This window comes from Rhineura floridana, chromosome 8 (genome assembly GCF_030035675.1).
Source record: "Rhineura floridana isolate rRhiFlo1 chromosome 8, rRhiFlo1.hap2, whole genome shotgun sequence".
NCBI lineage: Eukaryota > Metazoa > Chordata > Lepidosauria > Squamata > Rhineuridae > Rhineura > Rhineura floridana.
Window position 1 is genome coordinate 90,820,944 of NC_084487.1, and position 27,953 is coordinate 90,848,896.

The window sequence follows — 27,953 nt, forward strand, 5'->3', positions numbered from 1 at the left end:
TGATATGCCTAGGATGGCAGGATTTCCAGTTTAAATAGGTGTGGGCATCAGTGGGTTTGCTGTAGAGATCAGTGGCTATTTTGTTGTTTTCAATGGTAAGGGATGTGCGGATTGTCATTTGTACTATTAAATGATGGATAGAGTTGATGTAATTTTTAAATTGTTCCAAACTCTCTTTACCATTCGTCCAGACCATAAAGATGTCGTCAATGTATCGCCACCATATAAGTGGTTTGTTTATGGCCTTTTTGAGGATCTCCTGTTCCAGTTTACTCTCTCTCTCTCTCTCTCTCTCTCTCTCTCTCTAACTTTACTTTTCAAATTAATTGCATCTTATTGCCCCCTCCATGACATACCTCTTATCTTTGTTGAAACAATGTTCTACCACATTTACTTCTGACTGTTTAAGTAGATATTCAAAAAGGCAATTTCCTTTTGTAAAAGTTTGTTTTTGTTTTCTGTAAGTGCCTATTAAAGTCAAAGCTCATAGTGTCAGCTTTTTGCTTATTTCAACCCATGGGCAGGAAATAGGAGGATATACTTGTTTTCCAATATGTGTTTATTATTATAGGGAAAATCTATGGGTTTTCTTTTTTTTACATTGAGAAATTCTTGCTCACAGAAACATTGGGAGATATTCAATGCTAGTTCTACTTAGAATAGACCTACTGAAGTTAATGGTCATGATTAACTTATGTTCATTAATTTCAATGGGTCTTCTCTGACTGGGACCAGCATTGAATGCCATCCATGATCTATACAGTGTTATAAAAGAGGTTTTTGTAGGAACATGGGTATCACAAGCATGAGTAGCATTTAGGATCTAATCCTTAAAATAGTCTGTGCAAAACTATCTCCTATATCATTGTGACACAGCCTAGTTAATTGTTACTTGTGTTTATTACTGTTGGGAGCTGCCAGAGTTAAAAGTAGGTAGTTTTGGTTCTGGGTCCAGCTGCTTTGAGTAGTGAGCTATCAATATTTCAGCCTGGAACTTCTTGGAAGGGCTACAAGAGATTATTTTCCTGGCTTTGGTGTGTTCCTGAGAGGTCCTCGGCTCTCACGCCTGTTCCTTGGCTCACCTCTGAAGGCGGCCTACAGCTCAGCTTTGAGGCTCATTTTATATTTTCACAGTCCACTAAAGGACATGCCAGTGTAAAATGTTTCCCAGATGTTGAGGGAAAATGGAGGTAATGGCTCTTAGATGGATGTCCATTGAAGGCAGAAAACAGACCATCCACAGTTAGTGACAGAGGAGGAATTTGGAGAACTTGGATTCCAAAGTGGACTCACCTAGATTAGATCATGAGTCTACTTTAGAATTTGCCATCCTGCAGATCCAATTACAAGGTGGTCTGAGGGCTCCATCCTATGAGGTCAGTCATGTTTTTCCCCTGTACAATTCCCTCTGAGAGACAAGGAATGTCATCACATTCTGTTGCTTCCAGGAGGACTTGCTCTATTATATCCAAAATGTATGGTGGCAAGAAAACCTGCACATTAGCTGTCCCAAGCTGTGAGTGGCTGGATGACTTTTTCTGTAGCTTTGTCAAAGGGTTAGGATTTTTTAAAACACACACACACACACACACAGAGGGGCATTGCTAGATTCCTCAAACTGCCTTTTAAGTGCTTTTATTTTATTTTTTTACACTGGTATTTCTGTGAAGATTTTAAAGGCATTTCCCTTTGAACGTTACATGGAAACAGGATGGACTTAGTCCTAACCCCATGTCAGAAATGGGACAGACTGACTGTAATGGGTCTATGCCTGTCCACAATAAGACTAGATGTGGAAAGGTCTGCTGCTTACTGGGGGGAAAAGGAGATCTGGGTGGGATTTTCTAGAGCAGCTTTTCCCAACCTGATGTCCTCCAGATATTTTGCACTACAGCTCCCATTAGCCCCAACCAGTGTGGCCAATGGTCAAGAATGATGGAACAGTAGTTTTAACAACATCTGAAGGGAATGAAGTTGAGGAAGGTTGCCCTGGAGTATTCAGTTGAAGCCAGGAGGTGGGGGGTGGGAGTTCTTGGATTGGTCCCATTCCTACATGGATTTGCTTACATTCAGAGTTTACACAGGGGTAGACATGTTTTCTCCATACAATTTCCCCCTGAGAGTAACAGAACATCATCAAGTCCCACCACTCCCAGGGGGAATTGATGTATTTTCATTCAAAGTATCTGATGACACAGAGCCCTATGCACTAGCTTCTCCAGGCTATGGGTGGCTGGATGATTACTCCCTTCTCTATTAATGCTTTGAAGAGGACAGAAGGCAATTCAGAATTCATAACTTCATGATTAGTAATTACAGGTAGAACAAAAGAGGTAAACTAATATTATGATGTGAACAGAGATTATGCAAATGACCCATTTGTCTAAGGCCATAAATGAAAATGTAGAAAAAATAAAGGGTATAAATGATTTATTTCATCCTCCTGACAGTATGACCATGTCAGTTTCAGAGGGATGTGGTGTTTTTTTTTGCCAGCACTTGACAGGCATGGTCTGCTAGGAGCAAGGCTAACAGACCACCACAGTTAGGGAGATGGAAGACAAATGCAGGAATGTAAGAAACTACACTTAGGGCAGCTGGTGAGAGAAAAGAGAACATACAGATATATTCAACAATGTGAGAAGAAAGAATGAGAGAGGGAAAGCCAGTAAGATAAACAGAAAGAGAAACATGAATCACCATGAGCAACTTCCAAGGTAGAAGGCAATTATCCCTTGATTAGTCAGAATTCTTATATTCTTCTGCCTTAAAGTAAAAGCAGCTATACATTAAGATTGATGTGTTAATACATAACAATGGGGCACTAGCAAATGCGAGACAGCAAGGCATTGGACTGTGAAACGAAGGATCCCAGTTAAACCCAGAACCTTAAGCTGGTGTCCTGCACACTCATTGTAACACATGCACTTGAGAGTATGTTTCACTGGAATAAATGGGATTTACTTGAGGAATATATAGAGATTGAGTGCCAATTGGGTTCCAGTGACAAGCACTTTATATATTGTAGTAAAGAGCACCGAGTGTCCAAAGTTGTGCTGCTGTGAGAAAGAGAGATGGGACAAGTGGGGATTGTGTCCCCTTGCGGAGGTGTCCTGTTCTCTGCCCTTGGCAAATAAGGGTGCCTCCTGACTAGGGTTGCCAGGTTCAGGGCCTGGGACTGATCCTGTATCTTTAGGAGAAGAGAAAGTCAGCCAAGTGCAGGTGTTCTTGCAACACTATAATGGGAAAAACCACAAGGTGGAATTCTCCCTTCCCCCTGCACAACTTTTAAAGATAAAGAAGACCTCTTGGAGGCTGGGCCTGACAACCAAGAGGTCTTCTGTATCTTTAAAAGTTGTACAGGAGGAAGGGAGAATTCCGCCTTGTGGTTTTTCCCATTACACTGTTGCAAGAACACTTGCACTTGGCTGAATTTTCTCTTCTCTTAAAGATACAGAACCTCAGGCCCTGAGCCTGACAACCCTACTCTTAACTCCACATCCAATTGTGCTGATGTCTTTAGGATTGCACCCTCTTTCCTACTCTAGTTGGGTTAAGTTTCAGTCCCTGAGCTTGGCTGCAGGCAAAACACAACAGGACCAAACAATAACAAGGAGAGTCCAAAAGCAAAGTAAAGGTGAAGCCAAATTCACACACAAGAGAGCAGTCCTGGATCAAACATAATCCAAAGGTAGAGTCATGGATCAGAGATCAGTAGCTAGCAAGATCAATCAGAAAGCAAGGCAAAGGCACGGCAATCAGGCTGCAGGAGTAAGGTGCATATGTTGTTCAAACATCCAGTAGACGTCTTGGACAGGTGCTTAAGCAGGAAGCTTTTACTGTTGAGGAATGCAGTTACTCCCAAGGAGCCCTTTATTCTTGAGTAGTGCTCTCAGGCATTTACTTGTTTGCCAACCAGCTGCTTGAGCATGGACATTCTAGTGTTGATGCTTGTGAGGGCTGGGAGGCAATTCAGCTTTTCTCTCTGACTTGGGTGGGAACTCCTCAACTGAAGGTGAGTCAGAGACCCAGGACATTTTCTGAAGGCAGGCCTGGGGAGATCTCTACCTGTATGCTGGGGTGTTCGTGAACCATGCTGGGAGGGGGAGCTTTCTCTGTTTTCCCAGGTCTCCTGGGTCCACAAGGTCTGGGTCCTCATCAGATGATGAATCACGCAATGTCAGGTCAGGGCTCAGTATGACACCCTCAGAAAAGTAGCCTGGTAGGGTGCCATTCATAAACTTGCCTTTGGCTACCTTCTGCAACCATAGCCCTTTTCACATATTACAATGAATGAAAGTATGGGTGGGAAAGTGGGATCACATGAATGTCCCTCCTCCCAGCCTCTATGCATTCTGGTGAATGTCTACATACTAGGGATGGAATGGTCTGTCAATTTCAGTTCTCTCAGTTTTTAATTTTCCTAATCTTAAGTTTGGTTCTCCACATTTCTGCTGCAATTTGTGATTTTTTTAAAAAAAAATCTTATGAAAATTCTTCAGCCTTTTAGTGTGAATGTTGCCCAATAAATACATTTTTGTCTTTAGTTTTGACTAACGTACACATTTTTTGCTAGCAATTTCTCCCAATGCATTTTTGTATGTTATTCTCACCAATATATTCAGTTTGTGCACACTTTCCCCTAATATATGCATTTTTTAAAATATTGGTTGGAGAACTGCATTGCAAAATTCAGATAAGTGCAAATTTCAAAGAATGGCTGTGTTTCAATTCTCATGTTGTTTCAGGAATTGTGAATTTAATAAATTTTATTTTAAATGAAAAGTGAATCAAATTTCTCCCCCATCTCTACTACATAGTATTTGTGTAAGTGGGACCTCTGCTTTTCTAAGGGTTCTGATTGTGTAGAACAATTCTATTATTTATTTATTTATTTATTTAATTTGTATCCTGCCCTTCGTCCCAGCAGGAGCCTAGGGTGGCAAACAAAGCACTAAAACGCTTTAAAACATCATAAAACAGATCTTAAAATACATTAAAACAAAACAGGATTAGAAACATTTAAAAAAAACAACCTTAAAAAGGGTTAAAAACATTATTAATAACATATTAAACAATTCTGACACAGATGCAGACTGGGATAGGTCTCAACTTAAAAAGCTTGTTGAAAGAGGGAAGTCTTCAAAAGGCGCCAAAAAGATAGTAGAGATGGCGCCTGCCTAATATTCAAAGGGAGGCAATTCCATTCTATGTGTGTTGTTGTTGTTATTTACATGTGTTAGTCACTTGTTACCTGAAGGTCTCCAAGCAACTTACAACATTGTTGAAAACCAAAACAAATATTTCATACCATAAAACAAAACAATAAAACAACAACCTCCCCCATACAGCCACAGACAGCTTTGACAGCACACTAATATAAGCAACATCATCTTAGCCTATAAAATGCCTGGGGGAAAAGGTAAGTCTTTACCTGGCACTGAAAAGATGTCAATGAAGGCTCTAGGTGGACTTCACTGGGGACCATGTTCTACTGATGGGGAGTCACAACTGAAAATACCCTCTTCCTTGTCACCATCTCTGAGCCTCCCTCAGATTGGGTACTTGGAGAAGGACCTCAGAAGAACGTCTAAGGGAGGTTCATGTCAGTAGAGGTGTTCCTGAGCCATAAAGAGTTTTACAAGTCAAAACTAGCACTTTGAGTTGGGCTCGGAAGCATGCAGGCAGCCAATGTAACTGGAACAAGATTGGTGTTATGATTTGCTCGCCTTGAACCCATCAACAGGTAGCCTTATTCTGCACTAGTTGAAGCTTCTGAACCATTTTCAAAGGTAGCCCCACATATGTTTGTGTCTGTGTAGTATCTAGGCAGACAGACACTCAGTTGAATGTATGGAGTTTGGGGAGAATCCGCTGCACATGAACTTGCTGCCATTCTCCATATGTTCGCTGAATGCAAAGATGTCATGTGTAGGGTTGCCAGGCTCAGGGCCTGAGAATGATTCTGTATCTTTAAGAGAAGAGACAATTCAGCCAAGTGCAGGTTTTCTTTCAACACTGTAATGGGAAAAACCACAAGGTGAAATTCTCCCTTCCCCCTGCGCAAGTTTTAAAGATACAGAAGACCTCTTGGAAGCTGGGCCTGGCAACCAGGAGGTCTTCTGTATCTTTAAAAGTTCTGCAGGGGGGAGGGAGAATTTCACCTTGTGGTTTTTCCCATTACAATGTTGCAAAAACACCTGCACTTGGCTGAAGTTTCTCTTCCCTTAAAGATACAGAATCATTCTCAGGCCCTGAGCCTGGCAACCCTAGTCATGTGAAAAGGGCTTCTATCTTTTTCAGTGATAGCATTGCCACATACCTAATGTTTTTTCATTCTTCTGAGAGAGGAGGCAGTCATTTTGTAAGAGGAAAGATTTAAGCAGCCTCTTGGTACTGTTGAGCAAAACCCACAGAGAAGTTGGCAGTGCCTTTGAAAGTAAAAGGAGCTGTATAAGAACAAAACCTTGGATTACTTGTGGCGTCCTTTGAAACATCACATGCATATGGTTAGATAAATTAAATCCTGACTTTCTCTATTACCCATGGCATTTAACCTAAATTGTTTTGGATTTGACCACATTCATATTGCCACCTTCTTTAAATGCACCACTGTGCAGAATATAATTATAACTTTTCAGTTTTATTAATTAATTGTTAATTATTTTATTTATTCAAATAGATTTTGTTAATAAAATTCAAATGTCTGTAGTGCTTACATTTTCAACGCTGCACATAGTTCTTTTTATTGAGCTTACAGTCTCTTGAGTGTAAGCATAAAATACTATTTTCATCATACCACACTTTCATGAAAAATTACCCTTCAACTCTTATTTAAATGGCTTTAGTCTCATTTTATAAGTAAAATGCAGTCATTATTTTTTGTTTTGAAATTACTGCTCAAAAACTAGCTGTGTATGTAGGCAGGGGTTGGTAATCTACCGAATGCAAACTAAGAAGAAAAAAAGGGAAGGGGCAATGTATTTTCCATTAAGTGGGCATCTTCTGTATTTGATTTCCAGCTGAGTTTTTTGAGGAATTTTCTAGTTACATATTTATCCCTGATAATTAATGGGACTCATCTAGCATCTTTCCTCCCTTCAGGCCCTGTTTATGCATCTAGGCCAGTGGTTCCCAACCTTTATGAATATGGGACTCCCTTTGTAAGCTCAAAATTTTTTGTGATTCCCCCCTCCCATGCTAATTGTAATTGAAAAAATGGTGCATGGCAAAATCATATCTCCAAATATCCCTTTCCATTAAAAGCTCCCTGCAGACAAGGAGGTGTTGTTTCCTTTTCTTAATGCATAGGTCCAATCAAATTGGTATCCCCCTCCCCCCCACAGTCTAAAGATGGATAGTCCTGTCTCCCAACCCCTGTGGGTTACAGTGTTGGACTGCTAACCAGGTTCAAATCGCCACCCAGCCATGAAGCCCACTGGGTGACCTTGGATCAAACAGTCTCTCAGCCTGACCTATCTCACAGGGTCTTTGTAAGGACAAAATGGAAAGGGGGGGAACCATGTGCCCCACCTTGAACAACTTGGAGGAAAGGTGGGATATAAATGCAATAATTATTAATTAATTAAATACATTTCTGCTGCAATATTTGGATCCCAGCCTCAGCCAACCTGCTGAGCTTTTTTCTTTTAATAATAATCAAGAAGCAGCAATGTGTTGGTGATGGGGATGCTAGATTGTGCGCTGCAGACAACAAGGTGCACAGATTGAGGGAAAGGGGGTTAGTGCTTTTAGGCCTTGGGATGATAATCAGAACCAATGACTTGCTTAGCATGCACTTGGGGAATAAAAGAGAAGCAGAAGAAAGATCAGTGCATGCACACACATACACACACAAACACACCCGCCCCTCCTGCAAGCATCTGCAGGAAATGCATTCAGGCATGTGGGTGGGGGGAAGCCCTCAACTGCTGCAGCATCTTGGAGAGAGAGGTGGGGGCGGAGTGCAGATGGAAGGAAGGAGGGCTGCTGGCACACACAGTTAGCTTCAGAAATAATGATAATGATAATAATAATTATGATAATAATAATGATAATGATAATAATAATAATAATGATAATGATGATGATAATAGAGAAAAGACATATTCTGTTTGGGCTAATAAAAGATAAATGAAGACTATTTCATTTAAAAGAAGTTATATAAACAATTTGCTTGTAAAATGCAGTTGCATGTAAAATGCAGGGACTGCATGAAAAGAAACAGTAAATGAAAATTAGCAAAAGTGTTATTAATGGCAGTTACTCATGCTGGTAGATGGTAATTAGTGAAAAAACCATCGGGAACAGCTTTAAGACTATTAGAGTGCCTTATCTATCATAAGTGACAGAAAATGAGGGAATGAAGAGTAAGATATTTAAACGTGCTCATGACGGCAGCAGAACAGAAGATCAAAATTAGTTACAATTCCTGGACTCAGCAGTTTTTTTGCCGATTAACCAAGTGCTCTGTTAGAACACTGATATCATTAATCAAGTTGCAGGTCCAGGAAATGGATTAAAGGAGAGGAGAGTTCCTTTAAAGAGTGAGTTCTTCTAAAGTGGATATATTTTTAAAATATTTATTACTTAGTTATGACTTCAGTAAACAACAGACTCTAAAACATGAGGGAAGCAGCAATGAATCAGATCAGTTAATGATCATGCAGGGATGGAATGTTAAAAACATTGCTCTTTTGCCTTTTCTTTTCCAGCATTTGCTGTGGTGTGCCAAAATCCAAAACCTGCAAGCGGTGGAAGGTATGTGTAATTTCCAGCCAGTTCACTACAAGCAGAAGCATCTTAGTTGATGGCAGGCATTTGCGCATGCATAGCAAAGCATGCATGTTTGCCATCAACCAAGATGGCAGTGGAGGCATCAGCCCCTTAGGGAAGCTGCCTCTGCCAATGTGGTTGATGGTAGGCATCCGCATGCAGCATGCACAACATTCACATGAAGCAACAGGAGAGGCAGGTGGGGCCTATGGGCAGGCATCGCAGGCCCAGGGCAGGCTGGTACCCAAGGGCCCAGTCATGCCTGGCACCGGCCTTGTTGGTAATGGCAAAATCCAACCTGGGCGTATAAAAACTTCACTCAAATAACCCTCTACTCACTTTACTATTTGTGCTGCAGACCTCTGTTAGCTATGCAACATCCCACTATAGATGTTCCTGTTAGCATACTTGCTTTGCCCTATTAGGTGGTGTTACATATAACATTGATCCTGGCCTGACCATATTAGCTGCCAATTAGTTTCCAGGCTCAATTCAAAATTCTGGTGTCGACTAATAAAGCCTTATGTGGCTCAGCACCTTAATGTGCCCCTTTCAACAGAGTTGTGGAGGATGGCAACATGAGATTGAGCCTTTTCAGTGGTAGCTCTCCAATTGTGGAATGCTCTCCTCAGAGAGATATGCCTGGTGTCATCATTATCAACTTTTAGCTGCCAGGCAAATACGTTACTGCCCAACCAGACATTAATTGGGGTCATAGGGTATGATGATATCCAAGCCTGTATTAGTGTTCATATTTTAGTAGAGTGGAGTAGGATTTCCCCTTTTTATGTTCTTGAGCACTTTTAGTCAATGAATGTTATTTTTGTGTTATCTTTTTTGATGTATTTGAAATTTTGTAATCAGGTATAGTTTTGTAATTGTAAGTCGTTTTGAGACATTTTTGTAGTAAGCAACAAATAAATGCAAATAATTATAATAATAGTAATATAATAATGCATGCTCACTAGCCATATTAACTATATGCACAGTTTTCTCCCATACATCATTTGAACCTCTGCAGAATCTTAACTCAAAAATATGCAAGAGTTCTCAGTACCTGATGGACACACTAAAGGATTGCTGGGAACTGAACACATTGTGCCATTATAACTAGAACCACATATTAATCAAGGGGCAGTCTAATGACTATTTTCCATGTATTAAGCATATATTTATACGTCATACTGTCAAGAATATGTAAATAATTACAGCACACCAAACTAACCAATCATAAAGCAAGATTAATTATATTGCTTAGCTTGTCATAATTATGGCAAAACCTCAAAAAGAAACTCACAACAAGCAATACACAATCTTGGAAACGGCTGATAAGTCTGAATTGCTCAACTCCAAACAAACATACTTCAATAATTATGATATAGAGTACCTTCTCGATAGCAAAAACTCAATAGCAGTTCATCATTTGTTATGTTAGCCAGGATCGAACTGAGTTCTTTCAGTGGCACTTAGTTGCCTCTATAGATTTATCTATGTGCACTCAGAATATATCTGCTTTTGATGAATGGAGATCTGATATAGCCAATTTCAACCCAGCTATTTCACAAATATAAATTTAATAGTCATGCATTCTCAACAATATATACAATCATGGATTCCATGTCTGGACCATACATAGTTGTGGCTTGAAAGACATGAATAGTCTGGGTCGAACTTCACTGAAAATCAGGCCTAACATTATGAAACTGGGATACTGCAAACTTTTCAAAAGTAGAGCAAGAAATCTGTTTTGTGGCACCTGTACATGTTGAAAAGAAAGTGAAAAATAGAACAAATGCTTAAGAACATAAGAAGAGTCTGCTGGATCAGGCCTGTGGCTCATATAGTCCAGAATCCTGTTCTTGCAATGGCCAACCAGATGCCCATGGGAAGCCCACAAGCAGGACCTGAGTACAAGAGCACTCTTCCCTGCTGTGGCTTCTGGCAAATAGTTTTCAGAAGCATACTGCTTATGACTATGGTGGCAGAACAGAGACATCATGGCCAGTAGCCATTTATAGTCTTATTCTCCATTAATTTATCTAATTTTCTTTTACAGCCACTGAAGTTGATGGTCATCACTGCCTCGTGGGAGCAAATTCCCTAGTTTAACTATGCACTACATGATGAAATACTTTCTTTTGTCTGTCCTGAATCTTACAACATTCAGCTTAATTGAATGTTCATGAGTGCTAGTGTTATGAGAGAGAAAAACTTTTATCCATCCACTTTTTCCATGCCATGCATATTTTTATACACTTCTATCATGTGGCCTCTGACTCACCTTTTCTCTGAACTAAAAAGCCCCAAGTGCTGCAACCTTTGCTCATAGGGGAGTAGCTCCATTCTCTTGATTGCTCTGACTGCCCTTTTCTGAACCTTTTCCAACTTTACAAGATCCTTTTTGAGGCGAGGTGAACAGAACTATACACAGTATTCCAAATGTGGCTGCACCATAGATTTGTACGACATTATGATGTCAGCAGTTTTATTTTCAATAACTTTCCTAATGATCCCTAGCATGGAATTTGCCCTTTTCACAGCTGCTGCTCAACATCTTCATTGAGCTATCCACCACAACCCCAAGATCTCGTTCCTGGTCAGTCACCGCCAGTTCAGACCCCATAAAGTGTATGTGAAATAAAGACTTTTTGCTCCACTATGCATAACTTTATACTGGTTTACATTGAATTTCATTTGCCTTTTTACTGTTTATTCATTCAGTTTGGAGAGGTCCTTTTGGAGCTCTTTGTAATCCTCTTTTGTTTGAACAACCCTGAACAATTTAGTATCATCAACAAACTTGGCCCCCTCACCCCTCATCCCTAATTCTTGATAGTTTATGAACAAGTTAAAAAGCGCATGTCCCAATACCGATCCTTGGGGGACCCCACTTTCTACAGCCCTCCAAAGAGGGAAGTGTTCATTTATCCTTCTCTTTGCTTCCTGCTACTTAACCAGTTCCTGATCCACAAGAGGACCTCTCCTTCTATTCCATGACTGCTAAGCTTATTCAGTAGTCTTTGGTGAGGTATCTTGTCGAAAACTTTTTGAAAGTCTAAGTACACTATGTCCACTGGGTCACCTCTATCTATATGCATGCTGATACTCTAAAAGAATTCCTGAGACAGGACACTTTTGATTTCCTTATCATCCACGGGTCCAGTCATCTTCCTAGATGGTCTCCTGCTCTGAATGTATTTAAATAATTTTTTGTAATTGGTTTTTATGTTCTTAGCAATCTGCTCCTCAAATTCTGTTTTTAAGTATCCCTTACTGTCTTCTTGCATTTCTTTTGCCAGAGTTTGTGTTCCTTTTTATTTTCCTCATATGGACGAGACTTTTGAAGGAAGCCTTCTTGCCTCTAATAGCTTCTTTGACTCTGCTTGTCAATCACACTGGCATTCTCTTGGCCCTGGTGGTACCTTTGCTGATCTGCGATATACACTCCGTTTGAACTTCTAATACTGTGGTTTTTAAACAACTCCCAAGCATTTTGGAGTGATTTGACTCTCTGGATTTTGTCTTTCAACTTTCTTTTTACCACTCCCCTCAGTTTTGGGAAGTTTCCTCTTTTGAAGTCAAATGTGACCATGCTGGATTTTTGTAGCACTATGGCCTTTTAATAGCACTATGGCCACTGTTCCCAATCAATTTGACAACAATTACATCTCGCACCAGGTTCCTAGTGCCTAAGATTAAGTCCAGGGTCATTGTCCCTCTGTTCAGTTCCATGATCAACTGTTCTAGGACACAGTCATTTGGGGTATCTAGAAATTTTGCTTCTTTGTTGTGACTGGAGCACATATTTAGCCAGTCTATGTCAGGGTAGTTGAAGTCACCCATTACTACAACATTTCCTAGTATGGATGGTTCCTAAATTTCATTTCTCATTTCAAGATCTCCCTGAGCATTTTGATCAGGGGGACAACAGAACTTCCACAGTCCTGTTGCTCTTGGGGCTCAGGTATCACCATCCACAATGATTCTGAGTTGGAGTCTGCCTCTTTGGGGGTTTCAAGCTTGCTGGATTCAATGCCCTCTTTCACATAGAGAGTGACAACACCTCCAAAACATCCTTCCCTGTCCTTCCACTATAGTTTATATCCAGGGATAACCATGTCCCATTACTTTTCTCCATTCCACCAGGTTTCCATTATGTTCACTATGGCTGCTTTCACACATGGGGCTGATTGCATTAGTTTAACGGATTAAAAAGGAAGCACTTCTGTCCCAATTTCTAAAACCCCTTTCACACTGCAGTACCTGTTGCGCCAAGGAACAGCAGTTTTTGCAGCCAATATACAAGCCAATATACCGGCATTTCACGCAACTGTCTGTCACACAGCTCCAATGAACACAGCCTTGTCTTCATCCCTCTTCTTTTATACATATGTGCACTAATTCCTCCAGTAGCACCACATGCTTCAGAGTCCCCCCCTTTGTTTTAGGGGGTTTGGTGTATTTTCCCCCATCTTGGCTTTCAGGGCTCCCAGTGGCGGCACCTGCTATCATGGCTGCCGGGAGCTTGTGGAGGCAGCTTCCCTTAGCATGACTGTTCATTTCAGGATTCATGGCCACAGCCCCGTGGAGCTGGGGGAGGCACCACCAGCTTTAGTGGCCGTTGGGAGCTCTCAGAGGCGGCTCCCCTTACCCTTGCTCTTATCTATACCAGAGCTTGCAACTGCGGCTGTGACTCCAGTCAATGGTGGGGTGGGGAAGTGCCTGATAACGCACCTCCCTTCACCCTTCTTTGGCTCCAGTCGTTTGGTGGCAGCAGCACCTGTTAACGTGGCTTGTCTAGAGCTAGCGGCCGCAGCTCAGGGTCAGCTCCTGCTCATTTTCCCCTTCTGCTTTTAAGGTGGCACCTGCTCATTTCCCCACTCTATTCCACACTGCATGCTGGGATGCCTATCATGTGAGCGACTGTAACTAGAGAAAAACTCCTGCAATGTTCCGTGTTCCCAGCCTTGTTAAAGGATTATTTCTGGTATCATTTGTCATGGAAATTAGTGCAAAACTTCCACTACATTCCACCAGAATTCTGGAGGTACCTGGTATGTCGTGTGAAAGGTCAAATATAATGCTGGAATTAACAAGTAAGAAACTGTCAAAATAACGGAATAAAGTGCAGTGTGAAAGCACGCTAAATCAATGCTGTCCTCCATGACCAAGAACTGCAGTTCTTCCATTTTGGTACAAAGGCTTCTAGCACTAGTGTATAGACATGTGTATACAGTGTCTCTCTTCAAGAGTCTTTGGCACATTTCGTTTGGCCTGTACTAATTTTGCCTTTCTAAATTGCTATCCTGTGCCCCTGCACTCACAATGCCTAGTTCTAGGCCTACCCCATTTAAATTTTCATCATTTGGGTTTTTTTTATCCCAGGGGGAGATTTATTCCGAACCAGACCCTCCTCAGCTCTTGTTGGCTTTCCACCTTCAATCAGTTTAAAGCTGCTCTGCCACCTTTTTGATATTAAGTGCTAACAGTCTGGTTCCATTCTGGTTCAAGTGGAGCCCATCCATTTTGTATAGGCCCCGGTTGTCCCAAAATGTTCTGCAGTGCCTAACAAATCCAAACCCCTCCTCCCAAGACCAGCATTTCATCCAAGCATCGAGACTACAAAGCTGTGACCATCTGGCTGGCTCTGTGTGTGGAACCAGTAGCATTTCAGAGAAAGCCTTCTTGGAGTTCCTGGCTTTCAGCATCCTACCTAGCAACCTAAATTTTACTTCCAGGATCTCACAGCTACATTTCCTCTACGTGAAACAGCTGTTGCAAGCAGAGAACAAACAATCAGATGTTTCTTGCTCTGGACACAGATTTTAATGATTTATTTAAAATAAACTTATTTAAAATAAATTAAAACAAAACATCTTTAAAAACATATTAAAACAAACCATCTTTCAAAAACAACTTTAAAAAATCTTAAAAAGCAATTCCAACACAGACTCAGACTGGGATAAGGTCTCTACTTAAAAGGCTTGTTGAAAGAGGAAGGCCTTCAGTAGACTCTGAAAAGATAACAAAGATGGTGCCTGTCTAATATTTAAGGGGAGGGAATTCCAAAGGGTAGGTGCCACAACACTAAAGGTCAGATTCCTATATTATGTGGAACACACCTCCTGATGGTATCTGCAGGAGGCCCTCATGTGCAGAGCACAGGGCCAGCTCCAGGCATGCTGGGGCCCTTGGGCTCCAGCCTGCCCCAGGCCCCTCTACTCCCCTTCTGCGATCTGTGGCAGGAGCCATCCCCCCACTATCCCCCCAGTTCACCTACCTTTCTCTACTGTTTTTTGCAGCTGCGCACACTGTGTGCTCAGGGTTGCCATCAATCAAGATGGCGGCCGAGGTTTCTGTAAGGGGCTGAAGCCTCTGCCGCCATCTTGGTTGATGGCATGCACACGCATCAGAGGCTTCAGCCCTTTATGGAAACCTCAGCTGCCATCTTGATTGATGGCAACCCTGCGCGCACTGCAAAAACAGCAGAGAGAAAGGTAGGTGAAGTGGAGGGATGGCGGGTGGTTCAGAAGCTCCTCCTGTCCTGCAATCTGTGGCTCCTGCTGCGGATCATGGAAGGGGAGCGGAGAGGCCCCTCAGGGCCCCTGTAGCTCCAGGGGCCCTCAAGCCAATGCCCCACCTGGCCGCCCTTTAGAACCAGCCCTGAGCACAGTGATTGACTAGATATATAAGGGGTACAATGAACTTGGTATAATGTTATACCAAATAATTTTGTCTTTTCACACTTCATAGTAGAGTGCTTCTGGAATTAGTTTAGAAGCAGCTTTCAAATCAAATACACAATAAGGTTTAACAGGGACCTGCATATCAGAGGCATTACACATCTTTCTTTAACAGGGCAAAATCAAGAAGAAGTACTAAGCTGAACATATTCTGTCCCAACTATCCAAGGTTAAGTATTGTAAGTCATTGTTAAAGCACAACAAATACTTGTTGATTATTGGAAGGGCAGCCTGAAATATTTTTGAGCTGCTTTGAGTCATATAACACTATCATATGCTGCGAGCTATCACTTTATAAGTGAAGCAACATAAAAACCATCTTTGATTATATTAGATGCCCATACACTTATAAGTGATTCTGAGAGATTTTGCTTCTTGTATTATGTCCAGCTCAGATGCTTCTATTTTTATCTTGAACATTCATTCTTAGTCACTTTTATTATCTATAAAACTGAGGGCTTGGTGGCTATCTACCACCTGATATACTATAACAGGAAAACTGCCAGAAATTAAATATATGACAACTGCTGGCTGCAGCTTCCCTTACTGCTCCTATATGGGAAAAGACTAGTGCAGATATCTTGGTTAGATTTATAGCTTTTGTTGATCCATTTTCTATGATGTTTTAGATTTTCTCAGATTACCTTCCTTTCTTGATCACCTTTTCTCCTCCCTTTCTCTATGTATGTATATCTTTCCCACTTGCACTTCTGGAACAAAAAATGGAGACAGAAATCTGTTAAGGGTGGTGGTAATTGTTGCTCTGTGAGGAATAAACACCAGGATTCTTTGAGGAAAGAATGTGCTTTAAATGTATGGTGTGCACACAGCCATGCTTAGATAAATGCTGCTTCAAGTGAGCCTGGAGGTGTTCTTGGATTCCATGCAGGTAAACACAAAATAGTTACTTTCCAATAATGTTCCTTTAAAAAAAAATTCCATGCCATTTATTCTTGCTAGCTTCTCTTGGGTCAGGTTTTGTAAGGTTTATTTATTTATTAGATTTATATCCTGCCCTTCCTCCTGGTAGGAGCCCAGGATGGCAAACAAAAGCACTAAAAATACTCTAAAACATCATTAAAACAGACTTTAAAATATATTACAACAAAACACCTTTAAAAACATTAACACAAAACATCTATAAAAACATGTTTTTAAAAAAGCTTTAAAAACATCTAAAAAAGCGATTCCAACACAGATGCAGACTGGGATAAGGTCTCTACTTAAAAGTCTTGTTGAAAGAGGAAAGTCTTCAGTAGGCTCCAAAAAGATAACAGAGATGGTGCCTGTCTAATATTTAAGGGGAGGGAATTCCAAAGAGTAGGTGCCACTACACTAAAGGTCTGCTTGCTGTGTTGTGTGGAACATACTTCCTGATAAGATGGTATCATGAGCATAGTGATTGACTGGGTATATAAGGGCTAAGATGGTCTTTCAAATATCCTGGTTCCAAGCTGTATAGGCTTTGTACCCCAAAACTAGAACATTGAACTTAGCCTGGTAGCTAATAGGCAGCCAGTACAATTCTTTCAGCAGCAGGGTGACATGTTAGCAATATCCTGCTCCAGGGAGCAGTCACACCGCATTTTGTACCAGCTGCAGTTTCCAGACCATCCTAAAGGGCAACCCCACATAGACTGCATTACAGTAATCCAGCCTGGAGGTTACCAGTGCATGGACAACAGTGGTCAGGCTATCCCAGTCCAGAAAAGGCCACAGCTGTCTTACCAGCTGAAGCTGATAAAAGGCATTTCTAGCCACTGGCTCTCTAGTGACAAAGATGGATCCATGACACCCCCAGACTACAGACCAGCCCTTTCAGAGGAGTTTGACCCCATCCAAAGCAGGCAACTAACCAATTATCCAAACTTGGGAACCACCAACCCACAGTGTCTCTGTCTTGCCCGGTTTCAGACTCAGTTTATTGGCCCTCATCCAGCCCACCACCGAGTCCAGGCACCAGTCGAGGGCTTGCATGGTTTCTTCCGATTCAGATGTTACAGAGAAATAGAGCTGGGTATCATCAGCGTACTCCTGAAACCTCATCCCAAATCTCCTGATGACTGTTCCCAAGGGCTTCATATAGATGTTAAACACAACAGACCCATTCAGGTCTGGTCGATCTGAGTTCTCAGAGAGATCCAGACTAATTCCATTCTGGTTCCCTAATGGAAAATCCTAACAAATTCACCTGGAAATGCACATTTAAAATAAAGATTTAAAACAGCTTACAAGGTGGTCTGAGGGTCCTCCCCAAACATTGAGGGCAGTTATGTGTTTTTTCCATACAGCTGCCCTTGGGAGCTATGGAACACTATCAAGTCACATCACTTCCAGAGGGACTTGCTCTTTGTGCATTGAAAATGCATGGCAGCAATGAGTCACATGTACTAGACACTCAGGCTGTGAGCAGCTGGATACACTTTTCAAGATATATATTTAGGGGAACAAAGGCAGTGCACAATCCTTCAACCACCTCTTAATGGAATCTGAAGGGCTGCAGATTCTGGAGTGTGGCATTGATCCGATCCAGGTCATGATCTGCTTGGATTGGATCAGGTACGTCCGCTTTAGATTCCACCCCTAAGAACAAGCTTTGCTGAAGCAGAACCAGCATGACTTTTGAAGGAAAAATCCCATCTCATTAATATTTCAGAGTTCTTTGAGAGTGTCAACAAGCATATAGATAGGGGTGATCCAGCTGTGTACTCTGACCTTCAAAAAACTTTCAGTAAAGTCCCTCACCAAAGACTCCTGACTAAATTTAGCAGTTGTAGATTAAGACCACCTGTTCTCAGTAACTGGTTAAAGAACAGGAAGCAGAGATCAGGAATAACTGGACAGTTCTCAAAATGAGGGGCATAAGAAGTGGGTCTCCCATGGATTGGTATTGGGACCAGTGTTTTCAACTTCATAAATGACCAGGAGTCAGGTGAGTAGTGAGGTGGCCAATTTGCTGATGACCCAAATTGTTCAGGATGGTCAAAACAAAAAGAGATTATGAGGGGCTCTAACAGAATCTCTCCAAACTGAGTGAATGTGCATTAAAATAGCAAGTGTGATTCAAAGTAAGAAAGGCTGTGTCTGCTTTGAGACATCATCTTACAAATAGATCATTCTAATCTGTTTGCGATTGTGTGGGATTGCCTTGCGAGCGTCCACACACTCCCATTTTTAATGTCAGCATATTCACTGCTATTCCGCTGCTTGCCATCCACACCAGTGGGTGGAGCTTTACATGAATGTATCTGGGCTGTTTTTGTCCCTATTATAAACACTCCGACCCCATCCTCCACTACCTTTTTGTGTTCTGGGCATGTGTGCAAATATTTTTGTACCTCTGCACAAGTACCTTTTAAAAAAATCATTCCCAAGAAATATTCTAGGTCTTTCCTCCAAAGGGTACGGCTATGGGAGTACAAGAAATGGTTGGATTCGTCTTAGCCATCACATTACATCATCTGTTTCATGCTAAAACTGTAAACTCTCCAGTTCCTCTGAATGCTTCAGAACTTCAGTTATATATAATCTATTGGATAGCAGCCAATAATGAGTAGAGGAGAAAATGGCTGGAAGTGCCCTACAGAGTCATTCAGCGAAGACTGGCTGAGTTCTTTGTGAGAAAAGAAACCTTTTCAATTAGTTCTGGGAGCTGTAAGGGTTTAATATGTGGCCTCAGTGGAGGGATAATAGATTCAGTGCTCAGTACTACACAGATGTTCATATTTCCAGGAGAGTTTTCTTATTCTGTTATTGTTGAGGATTTTCGTTTTTCATTGAATGATTGGATTCCTCCCCCATCACTGATTCTTTTGCAACAGATGGGATGGGCCCTATGATTCCATTTGCATCTTACTTAACATTGATCTCAATGCTGGACATAAGAGTATCTTCAACAAAGAAAGAAAAACATCCTCTTCAGTCCACAAAAACATTTTAATATGGTGACTATGTAATGAATACTCTCTCCCTGTGGGGAAACTTTGCTACATTTGTTTTAAAAAAATCTGCCATTACATATAATAGCCCTATGGGATTCCTGCCATACAAAAGTGGAGGACTGCAATCTGTCATATGCTTTTCTGAGTGCTTTTCTCCCGGTGTCACTTGGAATCTGTTTAGTGGCTTGTTGTTTTTCACTGTAGTCTCCAGTTGCCTAAAGGATTATTCTTAGAAATTAAACTCTTAATAGTGAATGTGAGACTATGAATTGTTTCCTCCAAGGGACCCTTGGTGACCTTTAAGATTTGGCACTATCTGAGGATTTATAACGTCTTTGTTGAGAATATGAATCACTAACTTCACTATAGTAATGAGCACTTCACTTTGACAAAGTAGATTCCACTTATATTGAATTCTGCTGGAACTGCATTACATGGGCTCAGAAGATATCATACGGAAAGCGGGATTGGACCAAGATGAAGGTGGTGTGAAAACTGGAGGGAGAAACATCAATAATTTAAGATATGCAGACGATACCATACTCTTAGCAGAAACCAGTAATGATTTGAAACGAATGCTGATGAAAGTTAAAGAGGAAAGCACAAAAGCAGGACTACAGCTGAACATCAAAAGACTAAAGTAATGACAACAGAAGATTTATGTAACTTTAAAGTTGACAATGAGGACGTTGAACTTGTCAAGGATTGTCAATACCTTGGCACAGTCATTAACCAAAATGGAGACAATAGTCAAGAAGTCAGAAGAAGGCTAGGACTGGGTAGGGCAGCTATGAGAGAACTAGAAAAGGTCCTCAAATGCAAAGATGTATCACTGAACACCAAAGTCAGGATCATTCAGACCATGGTATTCCCAATTTCTATGTATGGATGTGAAAGTTGGACAGTGAAAAAAGCAGATAAGAGAAAAATCAACTCATTTGAAATGTGGTGTTGGAGGAGAGCTTTGCGCATAGCATGGACTGCGAAAAAGACCAATAGTTGGGTGTTAAAACAAATTAAACCAGAACAGTCACTAGAAGCTAAAATGATGACACTGAGGCTATCATACTTTGGACACATAATGAGAAGACCTGATTCACTAGAAAAAACCATAATGCTGGGAAAAACAGAAGGGAGTAGAAAAAGAGGAAGGCCAAACAAGAGATGAATTGATTCCATAAAGGAAGCCACAGACCTGAACTTACAAGATCTGAACAGGGTGGTTTATGACAGATGCTCTTGGAGGTCACTGATTCATAGGGTCGCCATAAGTTGTAGTTGACTTGAAGGCACATAACAACAACAAATAAGAGGCAGAGCATCCAAATTAGAACAAAGGATCTCATGATACCTCCAAAATTATATTAAAGCATGCTAAAACTGCAAAGACCTGCGACCTACATGGAGAATTCAGATTAGTGAACACACATATTGCTTACAATCAGGAAAGCACAAGGGACATTTTGAAAGAAAGAGATGGGATTTTGAAAAGGAATGGGCAAATGCCTCAACATTATGAAAAACGTTCCCATTTCTTCTTCCTTAATTATTGTGATTGTAAATATGCTGGCGGTGCAAACATAGAAATGCAATAATAACATAACTAAACATAGCATTGCATTTTTATTATATCAATTCACTCTCCAGACCAGAGGATATATGGGACCAACAAGGGCATTTTTTAAAACAATAACTACTAGAAAAGGACAGGAAAATATCACTTCATGTTGATGTTTTCCATCAGAATTGATTATCTAAACTTATAAACTTATGAATGGGTAAGAAAGGTTGATAATTATCCAGCTCAAAGAAATCTCATAAAATTATGATATAAGATCCATTTAAAGAATATACAATAATCAGGAATGGAGATGAGCAACCTAAAAAAGTGAAAGTTCATTATATTATGAATTAACTGGGTCAGATACATAGCTTGGAAAAGTTACTTTTTTAAACTACAACTGCCATCAGCCCCAGCCAGCATGGCCACTAGATTGGGCTGATGGGAGTTGTAGTTCAAAAAATAACTTTTCCAAGCTCTGGCAGATATTGCATCTGAGATAAGCCTCCTTGTCAGAAGAACCTCTCCCCCACCTTGGCATGAAGCCCTTGACCACAGTTCTCAAGAACAGAAAGAAAAAGGCTCCATGGCACTTCAACATGAAAATGTGGCTCTCAGGGATAACGTGTTTAGGATCAGACTAAAGCTCAATTGATCTATATGAAGTTTACTATAGGTTGCAATCTGAAAATCACTTTAACTCCCCTATCTTAAGAACACTGGATACAATCTAGAACCATGGTTCCCAACCAAGGGGCTGTGATCCCCAGGTGGAGTCTGGAAAACTGGAACATCTTTCAAGAACACCAAGGATAGGCATCTGCCTATAAAACTCCTGGCAGATGCTGAAGGAGACTGAGGGCAGAGCTACCAGGAAGAAGAGAGGCAGTGATAGTGGCTGGCCCAGCACGGCCAGCAGTAGCAGCACCAGTGGCCACCACTGAGGGGGGGTTGTTTGGCAGGCAGGTGTTGGTGGGAAGAAGGTGGTTGGAGGAGGTGGGAGGAGAGACAGCGTAGGCTCAGCCTGGGCCTGGCCTCACTCGGCAGGAGGGGTTCCCAGTTCTTCTCTTCCCCCACCTCTCTTTTTCCTTTATTTTTTGTAAAAATTAAGATGGTGTCAGTCTGTGCTGGCTGCACTGAGGTGGTATGTGGTGCTGTAAAACAATTAGCCAGCAGCTGCTAAGCAGGGGCTTGGTTGTAAAGCAGATAAGCAAAGGAGAAGGTTAAGGGGTCTCAGCGCATGAACCAAGTCGGCTTCCAAAAGGCAAAGTCAGTTAACAAAGCAAAGTTCGATATTCTAACAAGGTACTCCGGGTTTCGAGGCATGGCTGGCGAGGGTCTGATGCTGACATCTTGACGTTGCTTCCAGCAAAGGGCACATGGTGTCTCACTGTCTTTTAACCTTCCCTCCCTGGTTTAGGTGCTAGCAATCAGCCCTCTGACTCCCTGGAGCTTGTAGTCTTGCTTTGCTCTGGAACCCGCAGGCATCTTTGCTTTGCAGAGTGGAGGGGCCTCCTGTTCACTCCCTAAGTCTGACTGAGGGGCTCCACCTGTATAGCATATTAGACATTTTATCTTTAAATAATTTTTGGACAGAATTTTTTAAAAAGTGTACATGCAATTTATGATGCCATTATAATGTGTTGTACTTTTTAAATTATGAGGAGTTTAAACTTTCCTGGGCTGTTCAAGAGGGTGGTTTATTTGTCTAATTCATAGTCTGTTTTGAAAAACTTCCCAACATGAAGCTTTAATCCTATACTTGCTTTTCTGGAAGCAAAGGTACAATGCTAATCCCACATACTGGGAGTAAATCCTATTGAATTCAATAGGACTTATTTTGAGTAGACATGGTTAAGATTGTGCTGTAAATCAATGGGACTTTTGAATGAATATAGCAAAGGATTGTATTGTAAATCTTTCTCTCCCCCTCCAATTCTTTTTTTTTAAGCAGTTGGGCAGGGCTTACTTTGGTGTCACTATTTGTATTTGGTAGGAAACTAATACTGTTTATAAAAAAAAAAAGGTATGCAATGACCAGCTGGTTTTGACAATAACTATTATGTGGGATTTATGTATTGTGCATCTCCAGTGTGTGTGTATGGAACCCTGTGAGGTAAGGTTGGAAACTAGGGCAGCTCACAACAAGAAATAAATCCATTTAAATTCCAATAACCATAAAACAAGTATAAAACAGTTTCAAAGCAGTTTAAAGTGGAATGATTCTAAATTTTGGGTTGGGTGAGTCACGTTCCTTTTCACTTGAGGTTGCAGTCCTGTGCACACTCCCCTGTTTAAGTAAGCCCCACTTAATACACTGGGACTTGTTTCTGAGTAAACATGCATAGGATTGCTCTAAAATATCTTTACAGGTTGTGTAAATAATAAACATCTTTGACATTCATGCTTATATAAATATTTCTTCATACTATGTCTTGATATGTATCTGATTTCACACTATGGGTGTACATTATTATTTCCTCTACATATTAAGTGTGCCCTTCTTCCTTGGGGTGGTCATGGTCCCCCTCTGTTGTTTTCACAGTGAGCGGCAGATTAGACTGAGAGATGGTGAGTAGCCCACAGTCACCAAGTAAACTTTGTAGCTAATTACCATTAAAAAATAATTAAAATAATTCATATGCAGGCAAAGTTTATGATGTAATGCAGATCCATACAATACATTTAAAGCATATCCAACTTGCATTTAAAATGCATTACTTCCTCCAATGGAATGCTGGGAAGTGTAGTTTTCCCCTCACAGTTATCATTCCACCATTCTTAACAAACTACAGTTCCCAGGATTCTGTGGTGGGATTCATGTGCTTCAAATGTGTGTTGAATGTGCTTCAAATGTATGGTGTGGATCTGCCCTAAGTATGCTGTGCATTCATTAGTGAACTGAAAAGAACAATGTTAAAGATATTTTTTTTAAACAGGAAGGTCTGTAGCTCATGGTAGGGTATATGCTTTGCTTGCAAAGATCCAAAATCTTTGGAAAAGACTATTGCCTGGAATCCTGGAGAGCCAATGCTGGTCCATGTCATCAGTACTAAGCTAGATGGTACCAAATGGTATGAGTGGGTATAAGGCAGATTCTTTTGTTCCTAAAAGAGGAAGGTGACCCAAGGGCCACATTCACTCTGAAATTTATTAATGTATTTTACCTACAACATCCATATACCACTGTATTGTAAAAAAATCTCAAAGTGGTTTTACAATAAAATTATTGGCAAAAACTGTTAAAAACAGATATTTAAAAACATTCAAAATAATAAAACCAACAATGAGTTAAAAACAGATAAAAAGTAAAATAGCTTCTACATGCCTGGGTAGGCTTGCCCAAACAAAAAATGTTTTTAGCCGGTGCCGAAAAGAATACAATGAAGGTGCCTGCCTCACGTCAATAGGCAAGAAGTTCCAAAGTGTAGGTGCTGCCACTCTGAAGGATAGTTTTTTTTGCAACAGCAGAACAAGTAGTATGTGGCACCCATAACATGGAAAGCACACCTTGAACTTGGCCTGGTAACAAATTGGCAACTAGTGCTGATTTCAGAGCAGAGGTATTATGTGCTGATAGGATCTCACTCATGTCAGCAATCGAGCCACAGCCTTCTGCACTATCTGCAGCCTCTGGGTCGGATTGTGCTGCATGTGGATTTCTGTGGCCTTGGGTGATTGGCTGCCAGGTTTTTTTTAGTTTTGGTTTTTGGTTAGGAATGCTGACTGGTTGTGGGATGCTGAATTTTCTGCCTTACTCACAGGAATCTTGTTATGGTTGGTATGGTATTGCATTTAGGAAATCTTTTGTTTTTGTTTTTCTGTTTGCATTTCATTTACCTCTGACCTCACTCCCTTGCATGCATAGAAACAACAACAGTGGTTCCATGCCCTCAGCTCAACCCTCTTAGACCCATTGATGATGCACCTTGTAGTTTGCATGATGGTTTGTTTCTTGGCCAATAGTTATAAAAGAGAATTTATATACTGGGGAGTTCAATTGCTGTTGTTCCCAAGCTGCTGTCTGTGAAGACAGACCAAACCATGTGTGTTTTCCCTCTGTCATTTACTACTCACTGGAATTGGGTTGGCTGTCAAAGAGTTTATAGCAGCCCACATTTTAGGCAGAAAGGGGTAGAGAATCTTCTTAACTCTTACTAATTTCTCAAACCCTTCTCTGCAGTGAAGGGTCAAGTCTGTAAAAAAAGGTTGGAGCAGCCATGTTAAAAGGCAGGAGCAGGGCATTCCAGGCAGGGGGTTGCCAAGCCTGCTTTGGTATGGGTATCTTTCCAGAGGATCCTTGGTCAAGCCTTACCAACAGCACAATCCTAACCATATCTACTCAGAATTAAGTCCTGTTGAGTCCTATGGGGCTTAGTCTCTTAGTAAGTGTGTTTAGAATTGCATCCTTCAGGGGCAACCATCTTTACTCCTGAGTGCTCCCATCGAACATCTCCACAACATTAATCTCTCTTCTTCATACAATGCCCTTCTGGTGACTGGCCTGCCTGAGGGCACTTAAACCCTTTTTACCAGAAGCAAGTAGGCTAGATTAAAAGTTCCCTACCCAGGCTCCATAAGCAGGTGAGAAGGAATGATCCCATCACTTCAGCTGGATCTGGGAACACCCTTATCTAGCTAAGAGTTCTATCTTAATTTACAATCAGAGAATTTTTTTTTTTGAGTGGTATGATCCAAGCAACTGTGGCTGATACTTAACGTATCATGGTTAATGACATCACTAGGGCCCATCCTAGTGACATCACTAGGGCACATCCCTGAAATCTCAAGGCTTGGGATGCTTCTGACCTGGCAACCCTATCTATGAATTGTGAGGTGCCACCCACAATTATTAAAATTCATGTTCAATAATTGGATATTTCCAACCTACTGATTCAAGTTTGCTAGGTGATATAAAGGGATGTATTTATGTTTTAGAAAAAAGCTGCTTCTTTGGGGAGGGGATGGCCTTTGGATTACCTTTTCTTTTTTTCTTGCAGCTATCTGCTCTGCTTTGTTTTCACGTGCTTTGCCAAGCTGAAGGCTTCAGGTCTACTCACTCATAGGTAACTATGTCTTTCTTTAATCTAATATTCTAGGAAATTTAGAGTAAAAATATACAAATAGAGGAAAATATATGATTTATTCTGTTAGTTCATATTTTTATTGTTTTAATTAATTAGCTTATGCAAATATATATATCACATCACTTTAATATATTTTCTGAGTTACTTTTAGTTGCTGTAATGTCAAAGTATTATCTTGGTTTTGTTTTCTATCAGTCCTGTAATAGCATTAAGTTTATGCAAACATTGCAATTTAACTTTCACTTGTTATTTTATTTTGTTTGATCATTTATGATTGTATCATGGTTTTTCATTACAAAATCCAATTCTGATGAACTTTACACCTTTAATAAACCGGTGTATTCATTCTAGTTATAGTTGTGAGTTTGGGTTTTTCAGTCATGGATTGTGTTTTTCTCTTTCTCCCATCAGGTTGCTACTGAGCAAATAGAACCAGAGAGATGTATCCAATGAAGGTTAATGTTTAGTCCAGAACTGGCATGTTATGCATGAGCCCTGACTGGATCCACTAATTCAGAATTTAGAACCTTATTTTCAGTTGGTGCTGAAAACTGGGAATCTGTGGAAACTTTCTGCTGCCAGAGAAGAACTTCTGATAAGACGTTGGTATGAAGCTGCTGGATAGCCAGAACAATATCTAAGTGAAATAATAACATATGTGTGTTGAACGGACACTATGCAAAAAATACACTGTTTGGAAAATCACTGATGCAAGAATCTTGGGTATTCATTTTATTCTCCTCCCAGACAGATTATGGTAATTCATGGTCTACGTATTGACCAATACTGCAAACATTTGTGGGGCGGGAGCACCTTTCTAGCCGCCCAACAAAAAGGAGGGAAACTACTGCTTCTTTCTCTCTCCTTTAATTGTGCAATATTTATAAACGAGTTCCCCCCTCCACAAATTATATTTGAGCAGTCTTTCCTTTCAGACTCTCTTCTAAAATTTCAACAATTAGCATGTGGGGTTCATGAATTTGTTTAAGGTTACAAAGAGGTTCATACTTAGAAAGGATGGGAACCACTGAGGTAGAGAAAGTGAATCACTCCTAAGATCCATTGATTTCAGTGGAAAAAACAAAGCATAAGTTTAGCTCTTCTACTGAAATAAAACGGGATTGAAAACAATTCATTTTGACTAGGGGTTGTGCCCATCATGTATATGTAGCCCTGGTGGGCAATGTTTATAAAAGCTGCTTCTTTGGGGAGGGGATGGCCTTTGGATTACCTTTTCTTTTTTTCTTGCAGCTATCTGCTCTGCTTTGTTTTCACGTGCTTTGCCAAGCTGAAGGCTTCAGGTCTACTCACTCATAGGTAACTATGTCTTTCTTTAATCTAATATTCTAGGAAATTTAGAGTAAAAATATACAAATAGAGGAAAATATATGATTTATTCTGTTAGTTCATATTTTTATTGTTTTAATTAATTAGCTTATGCAAATATATATATCACATCACTTTAATATATTTTCTGAGTTACTTTTAGTTGCTGTAATGTCAAAGTATTATCTTGGTTTTGTTTTCTATCAGTCCTGTAATAGCATTAAGTTTATGCAAACATTGCAATTTAACTTTCACTTGTTATTTTATTTTGTTTGATCATTTATGATTGTATCATGGTTTTTCATTACAAAATCCAATTCTGATGAACTTTACACCTTTAATAAACCGGTGTATTCATTCTAGTTATAGTTGTGAGTTTGGGTTTTTCAGTCATGGATTGTGTTTTTCTCTTTCTCCCATCAGGTTGCTACTGAGCAAATAGAACCAGAGAGATGTATCCAATGAAGGTTAATGTTTAGTCCAGAACTGGCATGTTATGCATGAGCCCTGACTGGATCCA

General features: G+C 40.6%; 1 long non-coding RNA gene across 1 annotated transcript; it reads left to right on the top strand.

Annotated features, from left to right (window-relative positions):
* The first annotated feature begins 3,936 nt into the window (after window positions 1-3,936).
* On the top strand, window positions 3,937-26,824 carry LOC133390776 (uncharacterized). Its single transcript, XR_009764467.1, has 4 exons — window positions 3,937-4,015; window positions 8,715-8,760; window positions 26,021-26,086; window positions 26,519-26,824. It is a non-coding gene; the product is annotated as an uncharacterized LOC133390776 (long non-coding RNA).
* The last annotated feature ends 1,129 nt before the right edge of the window (window positions 26,825-27,953 follow it).